This window comes from Struthio camelus, chromosome 1 (assembly GCF_040807025.1).
Source record: "Struthio camelus isolate bStrCam1 chromosome 1, bStrCam1.hap1, whole genome shotgun sequence".
Classification (NCBI taxonomy): Eukaryota; Metazoa; Chordata; class Aves; order Struthioniformes; family Struthionidae; genus Struthio; species Struthio camelus.
Genome location: NC_090942.1, coordinates 57,070,186 through 57,078,537, shown reverse-complemented (window position 1 = coordinate 57,078,537; position 8,352 = coordinate 57,070,186). Strand labels below are relative to the sequence as shown.

The 8,352-nt window shown below is 38.7% G+C and overlaps 1 long non-coding RNA gene across 1 annotated transcript; it reads left to right on the top strand.

The window, feature by feature from the left end:
• The first annotated feature begins 492 nt into the window (after positions 1 to 492).
• Positions 493 to 6,545, top strand: LOC138067106 (uncharacterized). The gene is made up of 3 exons (XR_011140763.1): positions 493 to 1,485; positions 5,284 to 5,379; positions 6,408 to 6,545. It is a non-coding gene; the product is annotated as an uncharacterized lncRNA (long non-coding RNA).
• The last annotated feature ends 1,807 nt before the right edge of the window (positions 6,546 to 8,352 follow it).

Below are 8,352 nucleotides of genomic sequence, written 5' to 3'. Positions count from 1 at the left end.
ATAGGGAGGATAAGGAAAAATTTTATTTTTGTGATGAAGAGCTTGGATACCTGCTCTGGGTTCACTTTAGCCTTGACAATGGAACTGTAATTGTACTTCCATACAAAAGTCTGTAACCCTGACCTTCATCTCCTGTTTTGTTAGATTAGTGCTAAAAAAACCCCCACAACTGCTTCTAGTGGCTGTCATTACTTTCACTTAAAAAAAAATCTAATGCAAAAAAAGAGTTTTGTTGATCCACCCTGATGATACAGAAGCAGAATCTCCTGAGCTGCACAATGGGACCGTTCACAATGAAGCAAGGAAAGCAAAGCCAGAAAGACAAAGATCCAGGGAGAAAAGGAAGGAAATAAGCAGTGAAGATGCATACATGTTGCATGACGTTCCTCTGGCAGAAGAAACGGCTGCCCAAAAAACAAACAAACAGCAAATCAAGTCTTCCAGTAAACAGTGCCATCCCCTTTCTATTCTTTTCCCTAGAACTTAGCAGAATCTTTGTGTATTTAAAAAATTGAATGTGAACTTGTAGGAGTGGCTTTTCTGGAGCTGACTCCATTCCTGTTTTTGCCATCATGAGTTTATTCCGGTAAGATAACAAGCAATTGTGCAGGACACAAGCATAGCCCAGGCGTTAGCTACATCTCCCATTTATTCCCTGAATGATCCTGCTTTGCAGCTCTCTGGTTCAGACTACACGTGCCAAGGCAAAGTAAAAGGACAAGCCCAAATCCTGAAGTGTAACAAGGGAGAGAACTGAGTAAGTCTATGAACTGATGGTGACTTTTAGGTTATGTTCTGAACTCAGGAATTGCTGGTTCAGAAAAGACCCCTCCTTGAATTGTCTGTCTTTTGTTAAATTAACACTTTAACTTCCTCAACAGCAAAGCTCTTTCCTTGAAATCAGCAATATCCATTTCTTGTTCTCAGTTCACATGTAACGTCTAAGAGGCCAAGTACAAATTCCACCTACCTCCAACTTCTTTCAGTCGTACTTGTTAACTTTGTCCTGATCCAGCTAATATAGCTAGCCGGGATCGTACTGTGACAAGAGATATTTTCATCCTGTTATCTGATTTTTTTCATCACGTGCCCATTTCCATTGGGAAAGCTTGCTCGAGGTTGCATGCTGGAACATACATATGCTGTTGACTGAGTGTAGTTAAAAGGAGGGATGACCTCTTACAGAGGGTCCATAACCTGGATTTGCTCTGAAAAAAGCCTGGGCAGAGCCTGGGGGAGACTGACCCAGGCAGCCGTTCCTGGCCTGGAGCCCTGACTGGGAAGACGTCTTCCTGGGAGCTTTATTCCATACCTGCATGGGAAGGGGTGTGAGCCTGTGTAGACATGGCACCGCGTGCTTTTCTGCAGACTTCCTTTTCAGTTCAAATAGGATGAGGTAGAAACATACCTGTTTTTCTCTTTTCAGGAATTAATCCAAGAGAAGTGACCATATGGTGCAGCAGTTGCAAGGGCCACGCAGTGAGGGTAAGTCTCTATTGCTGATTTTGAAATCGTTATTGCTTCCTGTGTCTTTCAAGTGAGTTGTATGGTTATTTTGCTCTTTGGTGTGCCTTACTTCATTACGAGTTTTACTCTGGGCAGACTCTTCCGTTCAATCTCTCCTAACCTGCTTGTGTCACAGAGGATTATTTTGTTTTATCTGGAGGTAGCTGGACTGACAATGCACTTCATCTGTTTCGGGAAGTTTTGAGAGGTCAGCAGTGTCAAGGAACAGCAATTTGCATTATCTCCTTTGTTATATGTATTCTTCAAAAGAACGTTATTTAACATGACACACGACAAATATAAGCATTTTTGAAATATATGCTTGATGCAGATGTCATATCCTCTTCCTTAACCTCTAAATTGTTACATAATTTAGAAGATGAAACACTTTCGGATTTTAAGAATCTGGGTAAGGCTGAAGTTGTTTCCTTATTTCTAGCTTTTTTTATTCGAGGAACACATTTATAGAAGTAAATAAAATTATAAGTAGGAGATGAACCAATTTAGAAGTGTTATCAATAAAAATGGGATTTAATTTTATAACCATAAAAGTTTTAAAAGTACCCCTTTCAATGGTCCCAGGCGTAATTACTCCTGAGTAAAAAACTGAGATTAGACTGGTGTTAAAATAATTGGCATGTTCCAGTCTCTGACTTGAAGTATGATTTCTGTACAGTATGCTATTACATGTCATACCCTCAACTGATCTTCATAAAAAGGCCAACTGATGGATTGCTGAGCTTATGGAAATACGAACAAGTGTTTCCCATGTTATCCCAGCAATGTTTTAGTTGTTAGGATAGGACCTTTGCTTCTATGAATTCCAGTCTTGATGGAAGTGACTGATGTTCTCTGTCATATTCTAATAAGTATGTGAGACATGAAATATTAATGATGCATTCAAATTACAGAAAAAAGTCCTCCCAACTCTCTTAACTGGATATAGCAAGAGTACAAGCTATATGAGCTTACATACGGGGCCAGAAAGAAACTCCCATTCTGTGTGAAAGTAGGTTCTTTTCATGCAAATCTTTGTGTTAGTATGAATAGTAGAAGCCACAATTGCCCTTTTAACTAAAATACTCAATGTTATAATAAAAAGCTGTTTTCTTCACTTATTTTGCAATTTTAGAGTCAAAATAAACTAGCACAATGGTTTTGGCCTGATGCATACACTGTTCATGGAGAAACAGTTCATCTGCTCATTCCTTTGGCAGTTTACATCTTACTGGAAAAAAAAGGCACAAAAGATTTGACCCTTGGTTGTTCTCCAGTAGTTTTCTGTGCATCATAACTAAATCAAAAAATACTATGTTGCCTCTTTTTCACTGTCTTTCACCGACTGTTCAGAGAATGTAAAAAAAACAAGATGCACACACATGTTATGCCATGTGCACCTAGTCTCTTCTATGTAATTTGAATGAAGCATGAGTATTCAATATACCCTTACAAGTATCTGTGCAAAAGTAACATAAATACTATTATTCACAGCCAGTCTAAAGCAGCTCTGTTGTCAAAGACACAGAGCCCACTGCATAGCTATAAATGTTTGGAGAATGGAAAGGCAGTTGGACCACTCACCTGTGGTCAGGTTGCAGTGACATGGTTAAACTAAAAGCAGTTTATACCAGGTGGGATGGAGGACTTGCTTTCATCTCAGAGAAACACATCCATCCAAATATGTACGTATAGTCTGATGACATTAAAAAAAAAAAAAGGTGTACAGTCACTGGGAATTGTCTTCTAACATGAGCCTGTGAATCAGGAACAGAGAACAAATTTTAATCTTGTAAATTTATATACATCTGTTATTTCTGGAAATATTTTGTTGGTTTTTTTTAATATAGTTTTGGATTTGCAGAGGGACGGCTTCTACAGAATTCCTTAGTGTTAGTTACATTAGCATTTTATAGGCTGCTCATGTAAACTCTTGAGCTTTCATGGCTCTTAATGTTAGATTTTTAATATAACAGAGTTCATATCTGCTTTTATTGCTATTTAATTTAGGTTGATTTTTTTATGTTTGAAACTTTTCTTGTCTGTAGGCAAAACTTGCTATTGAAGCCGCTTCTTTCTTGCATATTGTAGCACTTTGTAAGAGGTAATCTTGCCTGTATTTGTCATACAGATCAATTAGTCTACATAGCAAACCCAGATCTCATATTGGAGATGGAAACCAAGAAGTTTTAGATAGTAACTGGAAGTCTTTTCTACTTTTGTACCATATTTTGGTTGTACCATAGATACGGAAGTTCATAGCTGAACTGTCTAAATAAATAATTCTTAGCAAGTAATGCCTCTTATTCAAGGGACACATGCAAACAATTCCCATCCAAATGTTAGTTATTGGCTTCTCAGTTCATGTGCTTTTTTTTTTTTTTTTTTTGAAGTTATCCCAATATCAGTCTTCTCTTTTTGGGCATCTGAAATTGTTTAAAGCAGCATATGGTTTCTCACTCTTCCATAAGAAAAAGGGCATTTCTAACTAAGGGGAAGAAAAATATAGTTTAAATAAAAGTGTATTTTATCTTGGATAGTATATTCATGTTTATGACAGCAACTTTACTCAATAAAGAGAGAATTTCCTATATGGAAAGATCTTTCTTGATCTTGATAGTTATTTTAGATAAATTTATATGGATAATTCAGACAGTTTAAAAGCCACTGTATAAGATACTGAGAAGTGCCAAGCTTACATTTTCACAAGTCTTGTGAAGAAAGGATATTCTTTCTTGTGCATTAATGTGTCTCATGTGAATTCCTGGGAGGCTAGCCAGCTATACATAGTAAATATTTCACATACCAATATAGTGATTCCTCTGCAATTCAACCACTCAGCACAAATGAGATTTGATTTATGGTGAATATCTGCACCTGTTAAAGCGTGAAAGAAGCTTCTGACATAAGTCATACTTTCATGCAGTTATTTATCTAAATTTTAAAAAGCTTTTACCTCTCCACATTATAGTATTTAAAAGATTAGAATTACAAAATTATCCCCAGGTTTGGATTTTGAACTTCCATACTGAAAGGTAATGCATGTGATTTTGAGCGAAAATATATGTGAGGCTAAGATAAACACCATCAAGGGAAGGCATAAAATGTGCCTATTACTGAATTAGGTATTTGTTTTGTATACCTAATGATAAAATCAATAAATGATTCCATCAGAGGAGAGTTCCATCAACCTCTATCTTTCTAGCATTCAGTCAAAAGATTACATTTACCAGCTTTGAGGGGGAGAAATGTTTCTCCATTTTTTGACAATCCATATTACACTAATTCAAACAGCTTCTTTACACAGAGCTGCACCAGTTTACTCAAGCGTTGCTTTCAATATCATTTCATTAAATCAATGCCAAAGGTTGTGTTGACCTTTTAAATATATATTTAAATCTGATCAGTGGAGCTTAAATCGATTAGCAACTGATTTTAAGCCAATTCTTAAGGCAAATAAGTGCGTCCACACAGGGTTCCTCAGCTGTTCAACAAATTGATGTAAAATCCAATTTAAGTTAAGCTGCCACAAACAAACCGTTGTTGTGTTGTGCACAAGTCCTAAATGTGCCTGGAAAGTTATTTGAGAACTTTCTTTTAACTTCAACAGAAAACCTGAGAAAGGTATAATTAATTGAGTGAAATCCATTCATCCTGGTCAGGAAAGGAGGAGTCACTACAAACCTCTGAAGGAAACTTCCAAGTAAACATTTTGACTGAAAGCTGGATGTTTAAACCTTCTGATTATTGTCAAATGACCAGCCATTTTCTACTTGGCAGATCTAACTGCAGTGAACAAGACTGGTGGCACCACCACTCACCAGGCTCTGGCAGGAGGAGGCCTCCTCCAAATCCCATAGGCTAAGAAGATCTAAAGTGAGTTTAAGGAAGCTCCTGTTGGGACAGGTAACTGAGTAATCTCACAGCAAAATGATATTATTAAAAAGCAGAGCAGCCCTTTGCTACCTCCCTCTCCCTTCCCAGTACAACCAGTTCATGTTTGCTAGGGATGGGGACACCGGAGACTTCCAGCCTCTAGCTTGACTCCACAGCAACTCTGGAGTTTCCACAGAGCAGATTATTCCTCCCTACTAAAACATCACCAAAGATCTTTGCAGGATTGCAGAGAAGCCCCTTTATCTTCCCAACCCATAAGTCTACAGGGGAATTTCAGACATTTTGCTCTCGCAGCAAAGAAATGGGAGATGCAGAATGAATTGCACTCCATATTGGTTCTTAATGCAAATAAGGTGAAATGAAACAAATATGTTTGTAGAAGGGGAAGAATACCTTATAATTTCTAAACACCAGCAAACCTATAACATGGATTTGAAGCACTGAATTTAAAAATACAGTAAAGTACAAAAATACAGTAAAATACGGTAAAAGAAAGCAAGGGTGAAAGGAATAAATAGAAGGAAATAGTAAGGTGAAGTGAGGAAAAACTGGTTTAGCATAAACAACTACCTTAATTATTAATCAGATAACATGAGAGTACAAGTTGCAGTCATGTGCTTTTGGGGGCTAATTGTCCTTCAACCTCCTCTGCTCCTCTCTTACTCAGATAAATTGTCATCCACTCAATTTTCCCCGTCCTAGAAACTGGGATGAGAAAGAGAAACTGAACAGTTTTTCTTATACTCTCCATATTGTTTTAGTTAACTGACAGTTTTGCCCAAAGGAAGAAGAGTTATAAGGGCTCTTCCTCAGCTTCAGGCCCCTTTCTGACCAAAGGCTTTGTTTAGATAGGCATTTGCAGAGGCTGTGTTTGCCATGCAACCCCCCCAGCGGTAGCAATCAATGTATGTAAATGCAAAGGTAGGTACTTTGTCACACTTTGTATTAACAAAGAAAGGTAAGAGAATGGGGCATTGTTTTGTTTTGTTTTTTTTTTTTCCCTCCAGGGAATGAAAAGGGTCTGGTAATGGTTTCTATGTGTGTGGAATTGTCAGACCTCTGGCCTCTCTCTTCCCAGCTTTCCTGCTCCCTCAGAACTGCTCATAATATTCCCAGTTGAGACCTGTACAATCAGCTATCTCAAATGATTGCAGACTCGCAGAAGAAGGTTATGTGATGAGAGTGAACTGGAACATAAAGCTCTTCCATGCAAAACCCTGTACCTTAAGGTAAAAGAGTTAACTCCTTGGCAGTTGTAGTAAACTCTCACCCTGTTACAGAACTTCCTTTGCATCTTGGTAAAAGCGTGCTGAAGCTGCGGCATCCTGTCCTGTTCTGTTTTTAAAGTTGTACTGATACAGCAGGTGGGTGGGAGAGTACTCCTCATGCTAGATGTGGCTCCTTCCCCTTCCTCCTAGCACAGATAGGGAATCAGTGAATCCTGAAGCTGGGGTGAGAAACATGATTGATTCATGAACGTGGTGAGCAGAGAGAGAAAAGAAAAACAACAAAAAGAACCACGGGGAGGGGGAGAGAAGGAAATTCATCACTTTGCAGTGGTGATTTCGAGAGAAGATTACCAAAGTACTGGGCCCTGCGCCTTACAGCTGTCTCTCTGCTCACTCCCATTTCCTGCGTTTTCCTGAAGCTGGCAGGGTTGGGGAGCTCGTGCTTTCTGATCAATGAAAGCTCGCTGCTTCAGATGACCCCGTTCTTTCCACTGGTGTTGTGGAGATCCAATTGTGTTGAGCTTTGAAATAAAAGGAAAGGATGTTTGACACAGTGAGATACTTTTTAAAGTATGTGAACTCAGCAAAGAAATCCAACAATTTATTTTATTATTCAGTACAGAACAGAACTGGCAGGTAGACCGTCTCTTGTGGGATAAATTCTCAGACCTAGGTGACCTAATGAACTTTACAGTGGAGTCCAAAGTAAGGCTAAACCAGGTATATTGTCTTTATCTGGGCATTGATAATAGAGAGAGAGCAGTTAAATGCCAGAAATATCTGAAATTCTGCTTTCTGAGAACTACCTGAGTGAGGTATCTTAATTTTTTGTTCCTGTTTAGGCTGGGAAGGGAGGCAGGGGACTGCTGGCTCCCTAGCTCTTGTCTTCTGTTATAATACCCATGTATTTTTGCATCATGTCTTATTTTTCATGTCTTTGTGCTACCTAATTTCTCTCTCCCGTTCCTTTTGTGTCTTGGCAAGATGAAGCAATGTAAGATTAGCTCTTTTTTTGCCCCCCAAAACACATCTCAACTCCATCTTCACTACCCCCCCCCCAAAAAAAAAAAAACCTCAACAAACTTGGATTTGGATTCTTACTGTCTTCAACTGCCAAACTGTGCCTTTGTCATGACTACCACTCTGCTGGTCAGGGCTTCAAGAAAATGCCTTTAGTAATAGCAGCATCTCTCCTCTTGAGCCAGAGAAGGAAGCTAAAGGTTAATGAATTTTGTCTTGTTGTACATGGCCTGCAGTTAGGAACTTGGTTTAGTTAGAAGTGATCTTTGGGAGAATACCTTTAGGCTGCTATATTTTTCAAAAAAAGGACAAAGAATTCACTAGGGAAGACAAATTCAAAGCTGTAGCTTCATAGTTCTCACCTTCTTTCAAACAGGATCAAAACCTTTGACTCGGTGGATGTCATTTCCAGACCTCACTTGCTGATTTGTTTTTTTTCTCTGATTTCAGTGCTTATTCCCTCTCAGTGGCTCTGCCACATTCAAGACTATCAGAGAGAAGTTGTAGAGATAAGAATATCTGTAAACAGTGTTTTAGTGTCTCCCACACACCAGTCTGGAACTGCCTCTCCTTGTGTTACTGAATGTACATGGATTTCCCAAATCAGTAGGAGTTCATTGATTCATATGCAGGCATGCCTGTGTTACTACTTTGGTTATTCCTGTGTTTTTTTCTGGCTACTGTTAATCGGCCTGGCAGATTT